Here is a 26722-nt window from a genome sequence, read left to right as displayed (position 1 = left end):
CTCCAACAACCACGACCATCTTCCTTTATGTCAGGTATGACTCCAACCACCAGAGAGTTTGCCCCTTGATACCCATTGATACCAGTTTTGCTGGGGATCCTTGATGTCACACTCGATCAAATGCAGCCTTGACGTCAAGGGCTGTCACTCTCACCTCACCTCTGGAATTCAGCTCTTCCGTCCATGTTTGAACCAAGGTCGTAATGAGGTCAGGAGCTGAGTGGCCCTGGCAGAACCGAAACTTGGCATCACTGAGCAGGTGCTGCTTGATAGCACTGTTGATGACACCTTCCATCACTTTACTGATGATTGAGAGTTGGCTGATGGGGCAGTAATTGGCTGTATTGGATTTGTCCTGCTATTTGTATACAGGACATACTTGGGCTATTTACCACATTGTCAGGCAGAGAACCAGTTTTGTAACTATGCTGAAACAGCTTGGCTAGGGGAGCGGCAAGTTCTGGAGCACAAGTCTTCAGCACTATTTAATGAATGTTGTCAGGGCCAATAGCCTTTGCAGTATGTAGTGTCTCCAACGGCTTCTTGATATCAAGTAGAGTGAATTGAATTGGCTGAAGACTGGCATCTGTAATGCGAGGGACCACCAGGAGGCCGAGACAGATCAGCCACTCAGCACTTCTGTCTGAAGATTTCTGCTTCATCCTTTTCTTTTGATTGATGTGCTGGGCTCTTCCTTTCTCTGAAGATGGGGATATGTGTGGAACCTCCTCCTGGAATAAATTGTGACTGGATGTGGCAGGACTGCAGAGCTTAGATCTGATCTGTTGGTTATGGGATTGCTTAGCTCTGTCTATCACTTGCTGTTTTAGCTGTTTGCCATGCAAGTAGTCCTGTCTGGTGTCTTCACCAAGTTGATACCTCATCATCAGGTCTGTCTGGTGCTGCTCCTGGCACACCCTCCTGCACTCTGCATTGAACCAGTGTTCAGTGGGGGGTATTAGATTACATTAGGTACCCTACAGTATTGAAACAGGCCCTTCGGCCCAATAGGCCACACCGCCCCTTGAAGCATCCCACCCAGACCCATGCCCCTATAACCCACACACCCCTGAAAACTACAGGCAATTTAACATGGCCAATCCACCTTACCAGCACATCTTTGGACTGTGGGAGGAACCCGGAGCACCCGATGAAACCGCAGACATGGGGAGAATGTGCAAACTCCACACAGACAGTGTCTGAGGCGGGATTTCAACCCGGGTCCCTGGTGCTATGAGGCTGCTGTGCTAACCACTAAGCCACCGTGCTGCCCCTGGGCTATGAGGTTACAGATTGTGCTGGAGTACAATTCTGCTGCAGTTGATGGTCCACAATGCCTCATGGATGCCCAGTTTTAAGTTACTAGATCTGTATGAAGTCTGTCCCATTTAGCATGGTGATAGTGCCACACAACACAATGACAGTTATTCTCAATGTGAAGGTGGGACTTTGTCTCCACAAGGACCGTGCAATGGTCACTTTTACCAATACTGTCATGGAAAGATCCGTCTGCAGTTGGCAGATTAGTAAGGATGAGGTCAAGTATGTTTTTCCCTCTTGTTGGCCCCCTCACCACCTGCTGCAGACCCCATCTAACAGCTATGTCCTTTCGGAAATGATCAGCCCAATCTGTCGTAATTCAAGTTGTGAAGTGTATTGATTAAGAGCTTTCATTCATCTATTGATTGCATGCTTACCTACATGACAACAGTGACTGAAGGGGAAATTTCAACCTGCAAGAAATGTCTGAAACTTGCTACAGAAGTGGTGGGGGCGAGGTGAATGGGTGGGCTTTGCAACCAGGGGTTGGAGTTAAAATGTTTAAATAACCAACATGTCCCAGCAATTGCCATTTTTAACTTGGTCTTTATCAAAAGATGGGGGTATGGCCCATGAAACATACAGAGCTGCAATTTAAATTTGTACAAAACCAACTGGCATGGGATTTATTCCTGAATTCTGGTTTTTAACTTCCAACTCATGAGCTTCCAGGGCTCCTGAAAATCAATAAGGTAAGAATACAGGGAAATCGACAAGACTTGGGAACTAACACAAATTTCAAAAATGATGGAAATACTCAGCAGGCTTGGCAGCGTCTGTGAGGAGAGAATCAGAGTTAACATTTCTTTTTGTTCATCCATGGGACGTGGTGGTGACTGAGCATTTATCAAATATCCCTAACTACCCCACCCCAACCAGGAATGTGGTGGTGACCTGCCTGCTTGGACCACTACAATCTGTTAGTTGTAGGAGACCCACAATGACAGTCAAGGAAAGGGAAGAGGAGTGAGAGAACCTCAAGCAGAATCTCTATTACCAACAGGCCTTGCTCCATCTTTCATAGAGAAACCAGCCATTTGGCCCATCGATCCTGCTCGATCAATCAGCATAGTTTTTATTACAATGAGCCCAACTTTTTTGTGGTATTTTCCCTCTGTCACTCATGGTATTTGTCACCTCTGCCATGTGCGGTACCAGGGAAGGTTTAAGGATGTTCACTGTCACCAGTCTTCCTTTGACTGAGCTTTGACTTGAATCTGTATTTAGTGATTAGTGGTAGATGATACCCGACAGTAGAGTTTCTACATATGAGGCATTGTTCTTAGCTACCAGGAAAATATTGGAACTTCAGTATTTCTGATATTTAATTGAAGGATTTTTTGGCTCATCCAGGATTGGATTAGGAGTTTGTGATATAAAGGCCTTGCTGGTATTGATGAAATATTCAAGCACTGATTTAAAGAAGCAAGTAAGTACAAGATTTTAGCCATGCCTCCAACATGTTAGTTTTCTACTTAACAAGGAGTGGAGCTGGATGAACACAGCAGGGCAAGCAGCATCTTCGGAGCAGGAAAGCTGACGTTTCAGGCCTAGACCCTTCATCAGAAATGGGGGAGGGGAAGAGGGTTCTGAAATAAATAGGGAGAGAGGGGGAGGCCGATCGAAGATGGATAGAGGAGAAGATAGGTGGGGAGGAGACAGACAAGTTAAAGAGGCAGGGATGGAGCCAGTAAAGGTGAGTGTAGGTGGTGAGGTAGGGAGGAGATAGGTTAGTCCAGGGAGGACAGACAGTTCAAGGGAGCCCCAGCTCGTCCCTGCCTCCGTAACCTTTTCTTCCTCTCACCTATCCTCGCCTCCCACCTCAAACCACACCTCCATTTCCTACCCACTAACCTCAACCCACCCCCTTGACATGTCCATCCTCCCTGGACTGATCTATCTCTTTCCTATCTCTCTACCTACACTCACCTTTACTGGCTCCATCCCCACCTCCTTGACTTGTCTGTCTCCTCTCCACCTATCTTCTCCTCTATCCATCTTCTATCCGCCTCCCCCCTCTCCCTATTTATTTCAGAACCCTCTTCCCCTCCCTCATTTCTGATGAAGGGTCTAGCCTGGAAACGTCAGCTTTTGTGCTCCTAAGATGCTGCTTGGCCTGCTCTGTTCATCCAGCTACATGCCTTGTTATCTCAGATTCTCCAGCATCTGCAGTTCCTATTATCTCTGATGTAGTTTTCTACTTGGCTTGAATTTAGGAGAATGGTTTGTTCTTAAACTATAGGTTTGGCAAGGGAGCACAGTCCTGTATGTTTCTCAGTCTGCACTTTGTGGGAAATCTTAGCTGCTCCTGGCAGTTTGATTCACCATATCTGCAGGAAGTGCCAAAGGTTTAATCAGCTTGAGCATTGGGCTTTGCAGGTGGAGTATCTTGGGAGGCTGAGAGTGATGTGGACAATATATTTTTAGGCATGGTCCGTGTAGCTGAAGGAAGTGCAGTCAGAACAGCAATAGGTGATGAAGAGTCAGAAGCAGGGAGGCAGTCAAGATAGCACCAGAGTGCACATCACTGAAGAGCCATTTCCTTTTGTTAGAAAATGGTTAGAGTGATGTTTTCTCTGGGGAGTGCAGTCAGAGCCCAGGTGCACAAGGTGGGAGTAGAAAGAGAGGGAGAACAATAGTATTCGGAGATTCAATAATGAGAGGTGCTGACAAATGTGTCTGCGGCTATAGATGTGACTCCAGTATGGTGTATTGCTTTTCTAGGGCCGGGGCCGACAATGTCACTAAATGCCTGCATTCTGAAGGGGGAGTGCAAGCAGTTCAGAGATCACAATTCACATTGGGACCAACGAAATGAGCAGAAAGAGGGATTAGGTCCTGTAATAAGGATTTAGGGAGCCAAGTAGCAGATTGAAAAGCAGATCCTCAAAAGTTGCAATCTTTAGATGAAAGTCAATGCCATGTGTTAGTTTAGGAACAGACAGATTGGAAGAGTGAGTCAGGCTGAAGAGTGGAGTAGGAGGGAGGGCTTTAGATTCTTGAATAGATGAGGCCGGTACAAGTCTGATAGGTTGTGACTGAGTAGTTAGTAGGGGGTTTAAGCTAACTCGGAAACTGAAGGGATAAGGTGTGCGAGTACAATACTGAGTAATGCACAGACAAGCCAGGCAGGCAGAACATTTATAGATAGTAAGGAAATTGGCAAGGTTGGATGCATTTTTATTTTAATGCAAGGCATATTGATTAATACACGGGGATATGACTTCATTGCTATCCTTGAGGTTAAGGGCTAAGAACGTAAAAATAGGAACAGGTGTAGTCCATTCGGCCCCTTGAGCCTGCTCCACCATTCAATAGGATCACGGCTCACGTTCTCACATTCACTTTCCTGCCCTTTCCCATAACCCTTGATTCCCCAACTGATCAAGAATGAAGGACTAGGAGTTGAAAATTGCAAGGTATAGAATCTTCACAAAAAACAAGAGGCATGGAAAAGAAGAGGCGTTGTCACAACACTAAGAAGTTTTTTTTGCTAAAATAAGGAGGGATGGTATCTTAAAAGGCATTTTAATTGAGGCAATTTGTCAAAATTCTAAAGCAAAACAGGGTAATCACATTATTTGGAGGGTAGTATAGATTTTCAAATTGTCTCTAGATACAAGGTGAGGTGCCAGAGGATTGGAGGGTAGCTAATGTGGTCAGATGGGTATGGGTAAACCAGGTCAGTGAGCCTAGCATTAATGATAATAATCTGCACTTGGAGAAGCAAGAAGTAGTTAACAGCAGTCAGTATGGCTTTTTCAGAGAGGGGTTCATGTATGACACATTTGGTTTGAGCTTCTTGAGGAGGTGCGTGGATGAGGGCAGTGCAGTGAATGTAGTCAACATGGACTTCAGTAAAGCTTTTGACAAGGTCTAGCGTGGGAAATTGGTCAAGAAGGTAACATCCCTTAGAATCCAGGGACATTTGGGAAATGGGCTACAAAATTGGATTAGTGGCGTTGAAGCAAAGGGTGATGGTGCATGTTCGTTTTTTGACTGGAAGCCTGTGTCCAGTGGTGGACCACAGAGTTTTGTGCCAGGTCCCTTGTGATTTGTTGTGTACATTATTGTCTCGAAATGAACGCAAGAAGTATGATCAGTAAATTTGCAGATGACATAAAAAATTGTCATTGCATTAAAAAGCAATAACCTAAGATTACACGATGCCTTAGACAAGCTGGTCAGATGGGCAGAGCAACAGCAAATGGAATTCCATCTTGAAAAGTGTTAGGTGAAACATTTTGGGAGAGCAAACAAGGCAAAGGAGTACAGGATAAATGATGGGATCGGAGAGAGTACAAAGGAACAGAGAAACTTTGCCTGTGGATCCTTGAAGTAAGTTTGCATCAAAGTTGGAAGTGTGGAGGACAGCGAAGAAGGTTACCTCAAGTACAACGGGATCTTGATCCAATGGGCCTAAGAGTGGCAGATGGAGTTTAGTTTAGATAAATGTAAGGTGTTGCATTTTGGAAAGGTAAATCAGGCAGAATGTATACACTTAATGGTAAGGTCCTAGGGAGTGTTGCTGAACAAACAGACCTCGGAGCACAGATTCATAGTTCCTTGAAAGTGGAATCTCAGAAAGGTAGAATAGCGTTTAGTGTGCTTGCCTTTATTGGTCAGTGCATTGAGTGTAGGAGCTGAGAGTTCACGTTGAGGCTGTACAGGACATTAGTTAGGCCACTACTGGAACACTGCATTTCTGGTCTCCCTGCTTTCAGAAGGATGTCGTAAAACTTGAAAGAGTTCAAGGATGTGGACACGTTAGGAGGGTTTGAGCTGTAGGGAAAAGCTGAATAGACAGGCCCTATTTTCCCTGGAGTCTCAGAGGCTGTGAGGTGACCTGATAGAGTTTTATAAAGGGGGAGGCAATGGTCTAGTGGTATTATCACTGGACTGTTAATCTAGAGAGCCAGATAATGTTCTGGGGACCCGTGTTTCAATCCCACCATGGCAAATGTTAGAATTTGAATCCAATAAATATCTGGAGTTAAGTGTCTAATGACTATAAATCCATTGCCAATTGTTGTGAAAAACCCATCTGGTTCCCTTTAGGGCCCTTTAGGGAAGGAACTGCCATCCTTACCTGATCTGACCTACATGCTACTCCAGACCCACAGCAATGAGGTTGACTCTTAACTGCCCTCTGGGCAATTAGGGATTGGTATTGAATGTTGCCTAGCCAGTGACGTCCTCATCCTGTGAATGAAATAAGGGTAAGGGAAAGTCACGTGTGGCCTGGATAGGGTAAACAGACAAGGTCTTTTCCCCAGTGTGTGGGAGTCCAAAATTAGAGGTCATTGGTTTAAGGTGGAAGAGAAAAGATTTAAAAGGAATCTGAGGGGAACCTTTTCAAGCAGAGGGTGTTGCATGTATGGAATGAACTGCCAGAGGAAATGATAGAGGCTGGTACAATTACAACATTTAAAAGGTGCCTGGCTTTATACAAGAATACAAAGGGTTTGAACGGATATGGGCCAAATGCTGCAAATGGGACTAGATCATTGTAGGATATCTGGTCAGCATGGGCGAGTCAGGCTGAAGGGTCCGTTTCTGATCCGTATATCTCGATTACAGTACGGCAACAGGAGTGGCGGGTAAGACTTGTCCAAAGGCATTTAAGGTACTTGCCTTTATTGGTTAAGGCATTGAACCAAAGCACAAGGTAGGGGTATGATGAGAGCGGAATAAGATGTCAGTTAGGCACACAGCTGTTATATTGTGCACCGTTCAGATCAGCAACAACAGGATAGATTTGATTGCGCTAGACTGGGTGAAAAGGAGATTCACCAGGATTTTGCCCAATATTTCTTCTACAAAGACAGAATAGATAGACAGCGATTGTTTTCATTAGAACAAAAACACACTGGAAGCGGACCTCTTTCAGGCATACAAAATTGCCAGACTGTAGATGGGGTGCTTAGGGGGAAACAGCTCTCATTATTAAAGGGATTAATAACTGAGGGCGCAAATTAAAGGTAAAGGGCAGGAGGTTTAGAGGGGGATTAAAGGAAGATTTAGTTCACCCAAAAGGTAGTGAGTATCTAGAACTCACTGCCTGAAACAATGGCAGGCACCATTACAATATCTCACAACTATTTAGGTGATCACTTGAAACGCTGTAGCACACATGGCTATGGGCCAAGTGCTGGAAAATGGGATTGGAATAAGTGCTTCCTTAATGAATGGTGCAGATATGGTGGGCTGAATGGCCTCTTACATGCTGTAAGTCTCTATAGCTGAAGTGCTAGAGAAAATGTCTGACACAGCATGCCAAGGTGGCAGGATAAGTTATTGCATTTTACTTCAGGAGTTGAGTAAAACTCTTGGAATGGGAGGCCCTCCTCGGGACAACTGCAGTAAACATGCCTCTGTTGATTTAGTAACGTCACCCATCTGCCTTCAGTTTGCAGCGCATCAACATATCATCCCCACTGTCCAACAGCATGCATTAAAAAAAGTTATAACAGAAGCATCATGAGATGTGTAAGTGAGCACTTTCTCTGTGGTGATCACGGCGGTTTACTGGTAAAATGATATTCCCCACAGAGTGTGAAAACTTTGCTTGTGCACTGGGTAAGGTAATATAGCCCACAGCTCCTTACGGAGGGGTGATAATGACCTCCTTGGGAAGCTTCCATGCCACACCATGTCAGGGCAAAGAATGAGGCAGCATTGACTTTGTGTGAGGGCGCAGGAGTTCTTTCAATAAAATTGCGTTTTTATTCTGATGTCCCCCACTGATTATCTGCAAATGGATCTTGCATGGAGGACACTTGCTTGAGCCTTTATGGCCTTGGGGGTCCTCGAAAGACAAAACAGAAGGAGACTACAGTTATAACGTTGTCAGCAAGCCCAGCAAAGAACAGCATCATTTAATGGCTGCTAGACAACGTCCAGAGGGAGAAGCAGCAGGAGAACCACCACCAAGACCACTGATACCACAAGGTCCTCAACTATGAAAACTGGAGTGAGCTTCCCTTTTCTCTGAATTATATCTTGAACGCTCAGGCTCAAACATAATGCTACTGAATATCAGAGGTGGAGGGAATGGACGCCTATGGATGTAATGGGCTGCTTTGCCCTGGATAGTATCAAGTTTCTTAGGTTTTGATGGAGCTGCACCCATCCAGACAAGTGGGAAATATTCCATCACACTCCTGACTGACATCTAGTAGATGGTGGACAGGCTTTGGGAAGTCAGGAGGAGAGTTATTTGCCTCAGTATTCCTAGCCTTTGACTGCTCTTGTAGCTACTATGTTTATGTGGCAACTTCAGATGAGTTTCTGGCCATTGGTAACCCCTAGGCTGTTAATAATAAGGGATTCAGTGATGGTAACACCATTGAATGTCAGGAGGCTGTGATTAGATTTTCTCTTACTGGAGATGGTCACTGCCTGGTATTTGTGAGGTGTGAATGTTGCTGCCAGCTGGGGCTTGTTTGGGTCTTCTTGCCTTTTGAACTGGTCTGGCTTTAAATATCGTGGCAGGGTGAGAAAATCAGGGATATCCAGCAGTGAGTAAGTGCTCAACAGCTCAGTTATCTTGCTAGTGAAGTGAAGAGCCAAGTAGTTGATGAGAAAATCATGACAGACTCAACCCACAACAGCACATTTGAACTAAAAATGGAAAAATTCTGATCTTTGTTTGCAATTGGATGAGTAAGAATGTTACGAGTTTAAAATTTTCTGCCTTTTAGATGTCCTGGAATTTTCCTCGAATTTCCAGGCTCCTCAAAAGCTGAGCCTTAAGAATGCCCAGATAGTTCCTCAAAGACATCTCCAAATGAAACTACGGCCCCAGTTTATATCTTGGTGAATACTCTAAGTGTTGAGGCCAATGTTTACCTTTCGTCTGGTTTGGACATAGACTGAACTGATTATGTGTGGGAGTGCGACCCATGCTGTCCTGCTGTGTATACATGAGCTGCCATTTTGTTGCATTATCCCCGAGTCCATCTCAGGCTCAATAGACAAAGTGGGTGGCATGGTGGCTTGGTGGTTAGCACAGCTGCCTCACAGCACCAGGGACCCGGATTTGTTTCCAGCCTCGGGCGACCGTCTGTGTGGAGTTTGCACATTCTCCCCATGTCTGTGTGGGTTTTCTCTGGGTGCTCTGGTTTCCGCCCACACTCCAAACATGTGCAGGCTACTTGGATTGGCCATGCTAAATTGCCTGTACTGTCCAGGCATGCGTTGGTTAGGCGGTTTAACCATGGGAAATGTAGGGTGAAAAGGCAGTGGTGGGAGGCGTGAGTTGGTGTGAACTTGTTGGGCCAAATGCCCTGTTTCCACACTGTATGGATTCTATAATACTGAGCATTGTCTTTCTATGATTTACTGAGTAAATGTTAAAAGTACTTTACTAGCTCTAAAGAATCCTGAAACCTTCTGAGGTTATCAAGGGGGCCATGTTAATCCTTTGTGATTTCTAATGTTTATTGACATAATAGTCTCCAAAAAATTGATTCAAGGGGCTAATTGCAAGAAGGTTTTAAATAATTAAGTCCCTTGTGTTGGATTCTATTGCTTACTAATTGACTTTTCTGGGTGTCCTCTGGGAGATAATTGTTGATTGAGATGGGAAACATAATATAAAACTGTCCTTGATGGTCAATGGCAGGCAATTAATGTTTTGAGCCAAATGGACATCAGTTTCAAGATCGATCTTGCGGAAGCATGAACACTGTCTAATCCACACTGAATGTGCTGTGCTGCTTACTTAGCAGATTCTCAAAAGCTGTCCAAGGACAAAGGGGATGGCAAAAATCAACCAACCTGTGAAAGCCTTGACTCTGCTTCAATTTGTAACCTTCATGAGAGGCAATGAGCTAGTGGATTTTACCCAGTGGCAAAGTGTTGACTATGTGGTGCTGCAGAAACCAACATGTTCATAGGCAACTGGATGAGAGAAGTCTTCAGGATTCTATATTGATTTCAATAGCTTTAGGACCTGAACACTTTCTTTTATGTCTTCTATCCATACTCACACTCCAAGCACTGTCACGACACAGGCTGCCTTCAGCACCACCGACCGACTTCCATTTACGGATGGTACCTATTATCAGCTTTTCTTTTTCCTGGCAAACTATCATCCATCCCTTTGCCTAATGGTCATTCTCTCTCTATCGGCTCTATCCCCACCTATCTACCCGTTCCTTTACCACACCTCTCCTCACCCCTGCCATCTATTGCCATATTCAAGTGCCATATCCTTACAAACACTGGCATTACACACTGCTCGATGTGCCACACAGCTTGCCAATAAGCTCTGCCAAAAGCATCTTGGATACTGAATGTTTATACCATTCAGCTCACCTCATGCTCTGCTGCTAAACTCACACTTTCATCTTGCACTTTGTACTCTTTCATCGCAGCAGGCACACCACCTGAACAGATTGCACAATACTCAATGATGCATCTCACTGTCTCTTGTGGGACAAGATGGCCCACACCCACAGTCAGCAGCACCTAACCTATGAGTAACAGTCTCAGCTGCATACCTCTGTGCTCAATGGGAGACACTGCACTCCCCAGCAGTTAGGCAGCCAGAACAAGGCTTTGGCCTTGATGGAGTTGAAACTCAAATCTCACTTTCCCTCAACTCACCCCATTGTCTCGTCTGACACATACACTGCAGATTGTGCAAGTTTATTTTTATCTAATCATGGGATGTGAGCATTGCTGCCTGGTCCAGCATTTATTTCCTGTTTCCAGCTGCCCTTGAGAAGGTGGTGGTGAGCTGTCTCCACGAATCATTGCCATCCATGCACTGAAGCTAGGCCCATAATTTTGTTAAGGAGGAAATTCCAGGATTTTGACTCAGTGAGAGTGAAGGAGATTGCAAGAACTGCTGATGCTGGAGTCAGAGTCAACATAATGTGGAGCTGGAGTAACACAACAGGTCATGCAGCATCAGAGGAGGAGGAAAGTCAGTGTTTTGGGTTTGCACCCTTCATCAGGAGTGGGGAGGTGGAAGGGAGCTGAGAAATAAGTAGAGGGAGGAGGTGAGCTGGGGAAGTAAGGAGGGATGTTGATAGGTAAGTGCAGTTGTGGGTTGTGGACTTAGGTCGTGTGAAGAGTGGGGTGGATAGGTGGGACAGCAGATGGACAGTTTGTGGCAGGTCAAGGAGGGAGGGTTGGACATAGAATGAGGCCAAAGGTGGGGAGATTTTCAAACTTGTGAATTCTAGGTTGAGGCCATTGAGCTGAAGGCTCCCGAGGTGGAACATGAGCTGTTATTCCCCTGGTTTCTGTGTGGCATCATTGTGACACTGGAGGAGCCACAGGATGGACATGTCAACAAAGGAGTGGGATGGGGAGTTAAAATGGTTGGCAGCTGGAAAGTGTTGTTGATTATAAATGTACAAAGCTTAGATGCTCCACAAATCGGTCACCAAGTCTACGCTTGGTCGCGCCCATGTAAGGAGCCCACATCAGTGCAAAAGATACCGTAGACCAACTTGGAGGACGTACAGGTGAATCCCTGTCAGATTTGAAAAGGTTGTTTGGGTCCTTGGCCCTCTTCCTCCACTGCATCAGCTCCCAAGATGAAGTATCCCACTCCCGCATTTCCCAGATATGCTCCTAATTCAAGGACCGTAACCTGTCCCCCTCCAGTGATTCATAATGCCTTCAGCTGCATCACTTGTATTTCCTGCATTCTGCCCTCAAACCCCCTCCCCCCAGTTAAAATAAGGACAGAGTCCCCCTGGTCCTCACATGCCACCCCACCAACCTCTGCACCCAGCACATTATCATCAGTCACTTCTGCCACCCATAATCTGCCCCCACCACCTAAGAGGTATTTCCCTTCCCACATCTATATGCCATCTATAGGGACCACTCTATCTGCGATTCATTTGTCCACTCCACACACCCCACTAACCCCACTACCCCCGGTATTGTTCCCTGAAACCGTAGAAAGTGCTACACCGCCCCCACTCCTCCCCCATCACCTCCATTCAAGGCCCAAACCAAACCTTCCATATCAAACAGGGGTTCACCTGCACATCCGTCAACTTGGTCTACTGTATCCACTGCTCCCGATGTGGCCTCCTCGACATCAGTGAGACCAAGTGCAAGCTCAGTGATGGATTTGTGGACAATCTGCACTCCATGTGCAATAATTAACAATACCTTCCAGTCACCAACCATTTTAACTCCCAATCCCAGTCCCTTGGTGACATGTCCATCCTGGGCCTCCTCCAGTTACACAATACTGTCATTCATAAAAAATACCTCATATTCTGCCTTGGGAGCTTACCGACTAATGGCCTAAACATAAAATTCACCAGTTTCAAAATCTCCCCACCCCAGCCCTCATCCTATGTCCAACCCTCCCTCTCAGCCCCACCTCCTTCACCTGGAGCAACCTGTCCACCTTCTTTCTCACCAATCTGCTCCACCCTTCCCACTAACCTATCTTCACAACCCGCTACCTGTGTCCACCTATCACCATCCCATCAACCTTCACTCAGCCCCACCACACTATTTATTTTTCAAGCTCCTCCCCCCTCCCCCCGCCAGACCTGATGAGGGGAATAAACCCAAAACGTTGACTTTCCTGATCCTCTGATGTTACTTGACTGGCTGTGTTTCTCCAGCTCCACACTGTATTGACAGTGAAGGCGATATATTTCCAAGGCAGGATGGTGAGGGAAGGAAGATTGCAAATGGTGCTGTACCTATGGTACTGCTGCCCTTGTCTTTCTAGATCGAAATGGGCATGTATTTGGAAAGTTCTGCATGAGAAAGCTAGGTGAATTTCAGCATCTTGCACATGGAGCATAATATGGCTACAGAATGTCAGCAATGAAAGGAATGAATGTTTGTGAATGTGGTGCCAATCATGCTGACTACTTTTGCGGTGTTTTCAAATTTCTTGACTGTCTCACTTATCCAGGCATGTGGAGAGTATTCCGCACACACTTAGTTTGTACCTTACAGCTGGTGGACAAGTTTTGACAGGCGAGGAGGTGAGCTACTCATTGCAACATTCCTAGTTTCTGACATAACAGTGTGGAGCTGGAGGAACACAGCAGGCCAGGCATCATCAAAGGAGCAGGAAAGTTGAATTTTCAGGACAGGATAATTCTTCAGACCCTTCTGAAGAATGGTCCCAACCCGGAACGTTAACTTGCCTGCTCCTCTGATGTGGCCTGGCATGCTGTGTTCCTCCAGCTCCATACTGTGTTGTCTCTGATTCCAACATCTGCAGCTCTTGCTATTCCTAACTTCTGACCTGGCCTTGTAGCCATTGTACTTATATGGGTAATTCAGTTCAGTTTCTGTTTAACAGCAGAAGAACAGCAGTTCTGTTTAACCTCCAGATGTTGATAGTGTGATGGCAATGCCCCTGAATATGAATGGGATGATGGTTAGATTGTCTCTTATTGGAAATAGTCTTTGCTGGCATGTATGTAGTGTGAAAGCTGTTAAGCAAATGCATTAAGGGATCTGGGCCAAACACAGGTTTATGAGGACAGTTCACAGACATCATTGAATGATGGTACAGGCTCAAGGGTCTGAATGGTTTATTTCTGTTACCACGTTCCTTTGCATATCTTCAGGTGTAGGCTAGGACACAGCAGAAAAGATAAAGCATCTAATGAATATTACTTGGCATTTGTCAGCCCAAGCCTGGATATTATCCAGCTTTTACTGCAATTAGACATGGACTGCTTCAATATCTGAGGGAGTTATGGATGCTGTTGACTTGTGCAATCATTTGAGTACATCCTCTTTGTGGACTTTACAATGCAGATTAGGTGATTAGTGAAGCAGCTGAAGAAGATTCTGGAATTTTCTGACACTGTCAATTTTTGCTTTATGATCTTTGCCTAAGCAGGCATGTAATCATGTAAAAATGAATGATGCAATCTTAAAAGAATTGGCTCATAATTTTACTGAGAATATTGTAGGAAATCAACAAAGTGAATTAATGGAAGGGGAAATTGGGGCAATTATAAAACAAACCAAAACTATTGGAAAGTCTGTTTCAAGGAATAAATATGGAGAAATGGGATGTTATTTCAGAACCACAAAGATGATGAGGACAAATAGATCATAGACAATTCTGTATAGATGCATGGAGGGTTCTACTTTTACTTATCACGCAAAACCAATTCGGAGTTTAATCCTATTAAACCACTGGATATCAGCTTTTATATTCAGGAAATACATGAAAATTCAGAAATTGTTTGGAATTGGCTTGAGGTTTGGACTGGTATACTAACCCAGGACGAGGTGCAGGGCGATATTTTCTGTGGATCCCTGTGGCAATGCTACTGTTACCTCTGAATGGAAGGCCAATGGAAATGATTAAAGTGGGCATAAAAGATGATAAGAACATAAGATATAGATGCAGGTGTAGGTCTTTTCAACCCTCGAGCCTGTTCCACCATTCAATAATACCCTGGTTAATCTCATCGCAGTCTCAACTCCACTTTCCCTTCTGTCCTCCATAACTTCTGACTTCGATGTCAAACAATAACCTTTCCAGCTCATCTTTAAACACAATGATCCAAAATCCCACTGCTATCTGGGGAAGAGGATTCATTATGGACTGCTTGAGAGATGAAATACCTCTCCATTTCCATCTTAAGGGAGGCACAATGGGCTGAATAGTCACCTCCTGTACAGTAACAATTCTGTGATTTCTTACAATTCGCCCTAGTTCTCAATGGCATCCTTGACATGCGTTGGGCTCAGTACTGAATGTTCACCAAAGCAGACCTGGTTGGAAATATCACACAATGTTACCACTTAAAGCCAGGACAATGCAATAAATGTGGCCAAATAGAGGTAAGTGAAGCCACAGAAAGAGATTTTAGCTTTTGAAAAAGTTGTAAGGACAGAAGGAGGATGTAGTGTTTAGAACAAGGGCTGGGTGAATCTCATTGACTGAAGTCTTTGATTGGGGCTGTTAACCTGGGCCAATCAGGGAGCCCTGGCTGACAGAGATAAAGAGGAGGTTCAGAAGATCTCCTCATTATAGGGACAGGCTCTGAGCTGGCTGGTCAGAGCCCACATACTGTGTGCATGTAAGTAAAGAGTGAATTGGCCTTGCAAGTGACTCTTGTGGAGGAATGCAAGCGTCCATACCTCTGAGCCAAAAGATGCAGCTCCGGGTTCAAGTTCCATCAGCCCTCATGGTGTGTCATTACATATCTAAGCAGGTTGATTTTAAATAAAGACTTATAAGAATAGAAGGTGACAGTGTGGTCATAACACTGGGCTAGTAATTCACAGGCCTATATGATCACTTAGTGGGCAGGAGCTCAAATCCATGGTAAGCGGAGAACTTGAAATCCAATAAATTAATGAAAACCTGAAATGATAAGCTTGTTTCCATGTAGGTCATGAAACTATCAATGGCTCACTGATATTACTTGAATCATCTGTTTTTATCCTTTCACTTGTTTATGTTACAGTCTGTTAGCGATGGTGAGTGCAGGTGAATTCAGATCTTGCCTTGTCAACTCTTTCTGGTTCACTAATGTCCCTTAGGGAAGGAAACTGCCATCCTTACCTGTTCTGGCCTACATGTGACTCCAGACCTACAGCAACATAGTTGACTCACAACTTCCCTCAGAACAATTAGGGATGGACCATAAATGCTAGGTTAGCCAGGAATGCCCCTGTACTGTGAATGAATACAACATGGCACGCCCTATACTGTACTGGAAGCAGCAACTAGTTAGCAGGCTGACTTGGGAGTATGGTCTCAGTTAGCTTGTATCTTTTTAAGACATTGAACCGGTATGACAGGTCAGCACAACATCGAGGGCTGAAGGGCCTGTACTGTGCTATAATGTTCTATGTTCTAACTGGGGAGATGGTGGGGTAATGGTTGAATTGCGGAATTAGTCATCCAGAGATTTGTCTGTCATAGAGAGAGCCATACACTTTGTGGCTCTAATTCCACCACAGCAGATGTCAGAATTTGATTTCAGTGAACAAACCCAGAAAATAAAGCTAGCCCCAGTGATGGGGTCCATAGGCTGTTATCATTGCTTATTGTAAAAACCCATTCAATTCACTGATGTCATTTGTAGAAGGGAATCTGCTATCCTTCCCCACATGACAACAGATCTGCAGCAATGTGATCAATCCCAACTGCACTTAGCTTAAAGGCAATCTGAAATGATCCATAAATGCTTGTCATCACAGCAACAGTAACACTGTAGAAGAATATTTAGATCATATAAATTATCAGCACAAACAAAGGATAATGGAAATGATATATAGTCATTGCAGAAGCTTGGTAATAGGGAGATCAAAGCTGGGAGCATAATATGGAGGAATATCTGACATTTCAAAAGGACAGGTAGGACGGAAAGTGGGGCATGGGGTGTCTTTCTTTGGTACAAAATGAAATAGTGCAATAAAATAATTGATTCTGGATAAAAAAATTACAAAACCCATCTGGATGATAGTGAGAAATATAAAGGGGAAGAAGACACTGATAGAAGTAATCTATGGGTACTTAATAGGGGAAGCGTTGGCCTAGTGGTATTATCATTGGACTGTTAACCCAGGGACCAAGATAACATTCTGAGGACCTAAGTTCAAATCCTACCATGGCAGATGGTGGAATTTGAATTCAATAAAGTACCAGGAAATAAGAATCTGGTGATAATCATAAATCCATTGTTGATTGTCGAAAAAACCCATCTGGTTCACTAATATCCTTTACGGAAGGAAACTACCATCCTTACTTGGTCTAATCTACATGCGACTCCAGGCCCGCATCAATGTGGTTGACTCTGAACTGCTCTCTAGGCAATTAGGAATGTGCAATAATTTCTGCCTATTCAGCAATGCCCTCATCCCATTAATGAATAAAGGAACAGTGTCTACATGATAGGACGCAGAATAAATCAGAGATGGTGCTGGTATGTAAAAGAGGCTGTACATGAATAATGAGTGATGTTAATCTCTACTGAGATTGGATAAAGTCAGATTCCACAGGGAAGAATTCACTGAGTGTATTTTGGACACTTTCTTAGAACAACAAGCTATGGATTCAACGAGGGATCAATTGATTTCAATCTAATAATGTGTAATATGGCATGTTTGAATAATTGCAGAATTAAAGATTTCCTAAGAAACAGTTACTGTAACAGTAGAACTTAGGGTTCAGTTTGAGAGTGAGACGCCTGGGCTGGAAACAACTGTGGCAAAATAAAGGGCAAATACTAAGCAACAAGGGCAGGCTTGTCCAGAGAGCTAAGGTAGAATGTGGCCAAGTTGGTGGGAAACCAGAAGATTAGAAAGTTTGAAAGGCAACAAAGAATGGCTGAAAAAAATGGAGAAAATAAACTTTGAGGGTAAACTAGCAAGTGATATAAAAGTGACTGGTAAATATATAAAAAGAAAGAGAAAAGTCAAAATGAACATTGGTGTCTTAGAGAATGAGGAAATAATCATTGGGAACCAGCAAATGGCAGAGAAGTTGAATAAATATTTTCTACTTGTCTTCATGGTGGAGAACATTAATAACATTCTAAAAAATGCAAAGCCAAGGGACAAAAAGTGGAGAATGAAAAATACAATAACTGTCATTTAAGAAAAACTGCTGGGGAGTGAATGGGGCTAAAAATCCATACAATCACTAGTTGCACCTGGGATTTTAAAAGAAATAGCTATAGAAGTGATGGATTCAGTGATGGCAATCTTCCAACATTCCTTGGATGCTGGAAAAGTCTCAAAGAATTAGAGAGCTCTTAATGTGATGCTCTGGTTCAAAAAAAAGCATGAGAAACCAATAAAAGAGATAATCATAGGCTAGTTAGCTTAATATACGTCATTGGGATAATATTAGAGTCTTTTATAAAAGGATATAATAGCAGTAACAAATGCAAACTATGATCAAGCCTGTGTCAGCATGAAGTCTCCAAGTCTTATGCTTGACAATAAGTTTAAATTCTTTAAATAGGAACATAGGCACGAGAATCAGGAGGAGTTCACTCATCCTGTTCCACCATTCAGTGTGGCCATGGCTGATCCTCCATCTCAATGTTATGTTCCCATGTTCTTCCCACATTTCTCGATACCTTTAAGTCTTCCCTGCAGCTAGTCTGCCCAGCCGTGGTAGAATTGGATATGCTCAAATCAGATCCTTCTAAATGTAACCAAATGAACCAATCTCTGCTCATTGGACAATCCTGGATATCAGCCTGGTGATCCTCTACTGTATATTCTCTATGACAAGTATACCCAATAGGGTGACCAAAGCTGCAAACAATACACGGAGAAGGGTCTAGGCCCAAAGCGTCAGCTTTCCGGCTCCTCTGATGCTGCTTGGCCTGCTGTGTTCATCCAGCTCTACACCTTTGTTATTGACAATACACCAGGCATGATTTCACTAAGGCCCTGTATAACTGCAGTAAGCTATCCCTAAAGAAAGCAGAAATTGCTGGAAAAGCTCAGCAGATCTGGCAACATCTCTGGGCAGCCAATTCTTTTAGTTTAAGTTGGTAAGTTATCCCTACTTTAAATCGTCTTGCAATGAAGACCAATTCACTTTTGTAGTTCTGAGAAAGGGTCACCGGACCTGAAAAGTGTTTTCTCCTCCACAGATGCCGCCAGACCTGCTAAGCTTTTCCAACAACTTTGTTTTTGTTCTTTCATAGTTGTATGCCTGATGTTAAACAGGCAGCACAGACAAGGGGGAACCAATAGCTATAATACATTTGGACTTCCAGAAAGCTTCTGATACCCTACTGCGTACAAGACTACTTCATGAGAGCTCATGGTGTGACATTTTAACATGGATAGGAAATCAGTTAACTAATTGAGTTGGGATGAAGGAGATGTTCTCAGATGACAACCTATAATAGTGGAATGCTACAGAGTATAGTGCTGGGGCCACATTTATCTACAATATATATAAATGAGTTAGATGAGGAAAGTAAATGTAATACAGCCAAGTAAATAGATAGCAGAGAAATAGATGGGAAGGCAAGTGATGACGGTGACACAAAGATTCAACAGAGGGATACTGACAAGCTAAACAAACGGACAAAAGCTTGGCAGATGGAATATAATGTGGAAAAAAGCTAAGGCCATGCTGTTTGGAAGAATAGAAGAGCTGAATATTATTTTAGTGGAGAAGGAACTGCTGAATATTGTAGCACAAAGGGATTTGGGAATCTTCATGCATGAATCACAAAAAAATAAGCATCCAAGTTCAGTGGGCAATAGGGAAGACAAAGAGGATTTTGGTTTTTATATGGAAAGGAAGAAGTCAAAAATTGGGAAGCGTTTGGGGAAAAAAAACATACACAGCCCCAGCCAAATCAGGCCCAGAATATTGTGAAAAGGTTTGGTCTCCTTGTCTAGAATCCCTACAGTACAAATAGAGATCATTTGGCCCATTAAGTCTGCATCAACCCTCTGCAGAGCATCTCACCCTATCCTGCAACCCCTTATTTCCCATGGTTTATACACCTACCCCGAATAATTCGGGGCAATTTAGCATGTACACCTTTGGACTGTGGGAGGAAACTGGAGCATCAGGCAGAAACCCACACAGGTGCAGGGAGAACATTCAAACTCCATACAGGCAGTTGTCCCAAGACTGAAATTGAACACCTGGCACTGTGTTAACCACTGTGCCACCATGCTGTCTGTGTCAAAAGAAAGATACACTGGCATTGGTGGCAGATCAGGAGATTTCACCAGCATGATCCTAGATATACAAGGATTATCTTATGAGAAATGATTGAGTTGGTTGAGCCTGTATTCATTGGGTTTTAGAAGAAGAAAAGGGGACCTCATTGAATCAAATAAGATTCTTTACCGTTTTACAGTGTAGATGTAGAGTAATTGTTTTGCTTTGTGGGAGAATCTCTGGCCAGGGAGCATAATTGTAGAATATTAACCTAGAAATAGAGAGATGCTCTTCTGAAAAAGAATTGTACGGAACTCAAAACGTTAACTCTGTTTCTCTCTCCTCAGATGCTGCCAGACCTGCTGAATTTCACCAGCACTCTCCCTTGTTTAATGGGTCACGGTGGGGAGAGGAGGATTTCTTCCCTCAAAGGGCAACAAAATTGTTAAATTCTTTATTCCAAGCAACTATCAAAGTTCAGTTGTTAAAAGTATTCAAGGCTGAAATAGACCATTGTTTTCATTAGAAATGGAATTGAGGGTTAAGGGGAGAGGGCAGGAAAGGAAAGTGAAGTTGAGGATTATCGATTAGCCATGTTTCGTTAAATAGTGGAGCAGATCTGATGGGCAAAATGGGCGACATCTGCTCTTACATGTTGTGGTCTAATACTAGATTTGCTACAATGACAAAAGATGCAATTTCAATACAATCAGGAGAAAGAAAAAGCAAAAGTAGGTCACCTGAGGAACTTGACCTAATTTTAATGCAACACATCAAGAGCTTTGAGGAGCACACTTAATATTTGTTTATACACCAGCTAAGGTTACCATGAAGGACTCACCTTCTCAACCTCTCCCCTTTCTTGAGGCATGGTGACCCTCCGATTAACCTGCCGTCAATGTTCTGGGGGCCTAGGCTTGAATCCCACAGTGGCATTTGGTGGAAATAGAATTCAATAAAAAAAATCTGGAGTTAATGGTCACCATGAAACCATTGTTTATTGTAGGAAAAAAACCATCACCTGGATAATTCTTAACTGCACTCTGAGCAATCAGGGACAGACAATAAATGCTGGTCTATCCTGTGAATGATTAAGAGAAAAAAAAGTCATCTCTCTCTGATGAGAGCGCAGCCTTACGGCCTGGTAGATTGATGGTGACTTTAGTTTAATATTTGTTTATACTTTGGGTTGGTTCATATCACCGCCTTCCTGCATTTAAAGTTAAATTCTAAAGTGACGTTATATTGACTAAACATGAACACCCTTGAGAATAGATGACCGGGGTAATGTAATCATGGTGCTTTGATGCTTAGAGCATTTGATAGGATAGATAGAGAAACCAATTTTCTTCATGCAAAAGGCCAAAATAAGTGGGCACTGCCTTGAAATTAGAGCAAGCCATCAGGAGGCTCTTACTCATGTATCTATCATCTATCCTGCCCTTCTAAAGACCCATTGAAGGGTCCATTGTAAGTTTCAGAATTGGGATTGATATGTTTTTGTTAGCCAACTGTGTCAAGGAAGCCCAGTCATGTAAGGAGGAACACAGCTATAATCTACTTGAAGGTAGAAAAAATTGAACGTTCTAATCTTGATCCTATGTTAATGATCCAAGGAAACATTCAAAATTCACTCAGTCTGGAACTGATACCACTGGACTTTTTTAAAAGCAAAATTCTGGATGGAACTCTGAAACAATCTCAGAAAATGAAGAAGGACCATATCAACCTCGAAGCATTAACTCTGTTTCTCTCTCCACAGATGCTACCAGACTTATTGAGTTTCTTCAACATTCTCTGTTTGTTTAGGGTTTACAAATGTGTTTTCTGCAATCTGAAGAGTATTTATCTTAAACATGTGAATATCTTGATTAAAATATTACGTTCTTTCAGATCAATGTATTTTATATGCCAGTATCAAACAGTGCAAGTTTGATCGCGACAAAAAAGCTGGCATCCAAGGTAAACAAACAGGTGGCTGGAAGAACACAGCAAGACAGGCAGTTTCAGGAGGAAAAGAAAGTCAATGTTTCCGGTATTACTCTACTTTAGGACTCGATCAATGATGAGGCTAATTGGTTTGCAGCCATACAGCAAACCTGCAACAGCATCCTGTTGCATGACCCTCTATTTTTGATTCTTCTTAATCTAGTTCATGATGGAAAAATAGGCCAGTACTCTGTTTGGTATCATTATCAGGATTAGTTGTAGCCTATGTCACAATAAAACAAAGTTCTCTTGAACAAAAAGTTTGAACCACATAACCAGAAAGATATGGCCCAACTGTATTAGAACTGCATTTCCTTTCCCATACCAATTTTTCTGCACAACTAAGAATGTCAAGTTGGTGACAACATTGATGATATATCTATTGGCAACTGGGTTGAGATGGTTCAAACTGTATTTTCATAATGAAAGATTATACCTAGGAAAAGAAAGTTTCCATCCATTCATTCAGGGCTCAATTGAAATGTGATTCCTAATGGTAGAACAAAGTCAAGCTAATGTGTTGTGCCACGCATTCTGGAATTACTTTCTTGGCTATGGTTTGGAAAGTAGATATATTTGGGACAGTAAAGGTAAAAATGAAGATAATTGATGCACCCATACTCAATCTAGACCCTAAATTCTTAGGAAAGTAACAAAAGAAGAAGAGTCTAGGCCCGAAACGCCAGCCTTCCTGCTCCTCTGATGCTGCTTGGCCTGTTGTGTTCATCCAGCTCTACACCTTGTTAAAACAAGAAGGCTGTTCAGCCTTTCAAGCCTGCTGTGTTACTCAACTAAATCTACAACTTAATTCAATTTATCCACATTAGCTTCAGTCTTCCCGTTATCATTATTCAAGAAACCTTAATCTTGGATGTGCCAAACTGTTCCAGCATCCACAACCTGTTGGAAATTTTCTTTACCGTGTTTGTGAAAAATCTTTACTGATTTCCTTCCTTATTTTGTTGGCTTTAATGGTAAGGTTATGTCCCCTCATTCTGAATTTTCTCCTGTCAGAGGAACTATTTTCTCCTGTGTCTAATCAGTTTTCAAGTTGATAGCTGGCACCAGGCCCTTTGTTTACATCTAATCTCCAATATTCAATGGCATGACTATTTCTGAATTTCCCATTATCACTATCCTGGAGAGGGATGTGGGACAGATGCCGTTGGCAGAAAGCTGAACTGGACCAGCCACATAAATGTGCCAGTAAGAGCAGATCAATACAACATTCAAAAGACATTTGGACAAGTACATGAATTTGAGAAATGTTTGGAGGGATATGGGCCAAGCGCAGGCTGGTGGGAATCATTTAGTATGGGATTGTGGTTGGCATGGAACGGTTGGGACTGAAGGGTTTGTTTTGGCGCTGTTTGTCTCTATGAATTTAAAAAGCTGGGAACCCTACAGTGAGTAACTCACCTAGAGCCTATTCAAATTCTGTCCATAATCTACAAGGCACATTGCCAGGAGTATGATCCAATACTCCCCACTTGCCTGGATGAGTGCAGTCTCAACAACACTCAAGAAACTTGACACCATCCGGAACAAAGCATCCCACTTGATTGGCACCACATCCAGCACCTTCAACATTCATTGTCTTCAGCATAGTCACAGTACTGTATACCTCATAATTTTCCTGCTGCTGCTCCAAGATTTGTGCACAACAGTGGGTCCTGGAAACAGATTGATTGATTGATTAATTTATTGTTATGTGTACCAAAATGCAGTGAAAAGCTTTGTTTACGAGTGTTACAAGCAGATCACTGTAAGCAAAGGACGTACAGCTCAAAAAGACTTAGACATCTGGCTACTGGCTACATTGCACAAGGTGTTCATTAGGTGAGATTAATGTTAGCAAGATCAGTTTATTTGATGCTAGAGAGTCCATTCACCAGACTGATACAGCCAGGAAGAAGCTGTTCCTGTTCCTGATCCTGCTTGTGCATGTGTTCGGGCTTCTGTTTCTTCTGCCTGACAGAAGAAGTTGAAGGGGATCAGTACTCGGCTGTGATGGGTCTTTGATGATGTTGGCCACGTTTCTGCGGCAGCGAGCCATGTACATGGAGTCCATGGATGGAAGGTTGGCTTCCATGATGGTCTGGGCTGTGTCCGCCACCTTCTGTAGTTTCTTCTAGTCCTGGGCAGAGCAGTTGCCATACCAAGCCATTTTGCACCTGGACAATATACTTGCAGTGGTGCATCTGTAGAAGTTGGTGAGGGACCTCACGGACATGCCAAATTTCCTGAGCCGCCTGAGGAAGAAAAGGCGTTGTTGTGCCTTCTTGACTGCCGCATCTATGTGGGAAGCCTCGGACAGGTTGTCGGTTATCATCACTCTGAGGAACTTGATGCTCTTCACCATTTTAACCTCGGTTCCTTTGACGTAGATGGGGACATGTTCTTCTTGTTTCTTTCTAAAGTCAATGATCAGTTCTTTAGTTTTGTCAACATTGAGAGACAGATTGTTTTTATTGCACCATGTCACTAAGCCCTGCGCGTGACCATACACTGAAGACTGCTGTAGTTCAGGAAAGCAGCTCACCAAGGCTTGGCAATAAATGCTGGTCTACCAGTGTTGCCCACAGACTTTCCAATGAAATATACAAAAATGTCATTAACTTGTGTATCTTATCAGGTGAATGCCCATCTCCGTCAATGCTAGGGCTAGTGCGAATGCCCCGTGGCTTCATTCAAATATCCTCAGTCTCACCATTCTAACAAAGTGTGGGCCCTGGTGAGGGGGAGGGGGGCAGGAAATTGCAGTCTCACCCAGACGTGGTAATTGTCGTGAAGTAAGATTACAGATCAATAAACCTATCATAAGCCACAGTCATTTCTCTGTTCAAACATTCCAACAATTGACTAGAGTTTAATAAATGCTTCAATAGCTTTAGGGTATCTTGAGTCATGACAGGTACTATATAAATGAAAGTCAACTCTTTCTCATTTCACAGATATGAGCACACTTTCCTATTGCTTCACTTTTGATAGTGTCCCTTTAAAGACTGCGAAATATACAACCATGTTAACAATTAATCTTGAGTGTTTATTATAGTCCCATAACAAGGAATACCCCAGAGACCATCTAAAGTGGGGAAGTTTCTGCCCAGCCCAGCATGAATTAATCTCAGTGGTCTGTCTTCAACATGGTTCATCTTGGAAACACAGCTTTATTTGTGCAGTGACCTCGTTAGTATTAATTATTTTAAAATGCCTTCAAATAGAACATGCTTAATTCTAATTCTCCATTAGATGTTGTCGTTGCTTCCTGATCTGATTGTTGTTGTGGCTGGCATGTGTTCAGCAGCTTTTGCAGGAATGGTGTTGTGGGTGAAGGTGCAAGGTTGTACATCATGTGCGCAAAGGCAGAAATGTGCAAGGAAACAATTTGTGAATTGCTTTTGTTTTATTCAGAAGTCGGTGTGATGTGGCATTTGTTTCCATTTAGTGGTTTAAATATCACCGTGGGCATAATGACATCTACCTCTAGGTTGCTCATAGGGAGCATGTGAAAAGGCATTGAAGTAATTTTACCAATTATCATTTTCCAATTTAAATGAATCCCGTAAGCAACTGAATCACAGTATCTTACAACACAGAGAAAAGCCATCAAGTCTATTGTACCTGTGCTGGTTCCAAGAAAAAGATATTAGGAAGCTAATAAAATGTGAGGCTGGACGAACACAGCAGGCCAAGCAGCATCTCAGGAGCACAAAAGCTGACGTTTCGGGCCTAGACCCTTCATCAGAGAGGGGGATGGGGGGAGGGAACTGGAATAAATAGGGAGAGAGGGGGAGGCGGACCGAAGATGGAGAGTAAAGAAGATAGGTGGAGAGAGTGTAGGTGGGGAGGTAGGGAGGGGATAGGTCAGTCCAGGGAAGACGGACAGGTCAAGGAGGTGGGATGAGGTTAGTAGGTAGCAGGGGGTGCGGCTTGGGGTGGGAGGAAGGGATGGGTGAGAGGAAGAACCGGTTAGGGAGGCAGAGACAGGTTGGACTGGTTTTGGGATGCAGTGGGTGGGGGGGAAGAGCTGGGCTGGTTGTGTGGTGCAGTGGGGGGAGGGGACGAACTGGGCTGGTTTAGGGATGCAGTAGGGGAAGGGGAGATTTTGAAACTGGTGAAGTCCACATTGATACCATATGGCTGCAGGGTTCCCAGGCGGAATATGAGTTGCTGTTCCTGCAACCTTCGGGTGGCATCATTGTGGCAGTGCAGGAGGCCCATGATGGACATGTCATCAAGAGAATGGGAGGGGGAGTGGAAATGGTTTGCGACTGGGAGGTGCAGTTGTTTTTTGCGAACTGAGCGGAGGTGTTCTGCAAAGCGGTCCCCAAGCCTCCGCTTGGTTTCCCCAATGTAGAGGAAGCCGCACCGGGTACAGTGGATGCAGTATACCACATTGGCAGATGTGCAGGTGAACCTCTGCTTGATGTGGAATGTCATCTTGGGGCCTGGGATGGGGGTGAGGGACGAGGTGTGGGGACAAGTGTAGCATTTCCTGCGGTTGCAGGGGAAGGTTAGGAAGCTAGGCTGTTTTGCCCCATTTTTGCAATGTTTTTACATTTGAAAGTAATTAACGACTGAATCCATTTGCACCGCTTTAATAGGGAACACATTCCAGATTGTAACAAATTTGCATTAAAGCAAGATTTTTTTAAAAAAGCTATTTCTTCCTCAGGCTGTATGTTTTCTTTGATTTCTTCCTTTCTTTATAACTTTTGCACTTGTTTATTTAATGCTTCCTGTACACCTCCCTTCCTCCCTTCAAGTGAGCCTAACTCAGACTAAGCA

This window comes from Stegostoma tigrinum, chromosome 6 (genome assembly GCF_030684315.1).
Source record: "Stegostoma tigrinum isolate sSteTig4 chromosome 6, sSteTig4.hap1, whole genome shotgun sequence".
In the NCBI taxonomy this organism is placed as follows: Eukaryota; Metazoa; Chordata; class Chondrichthyes; order Orectolobiformes; family Stegostomatidae; genus Stegostoma; species Stegostoma tigrinum.
The sequence above is the reverse complement of the archived record's forward strand: the minus strand, read 5'-3'. Positions refer to the sequence as shown.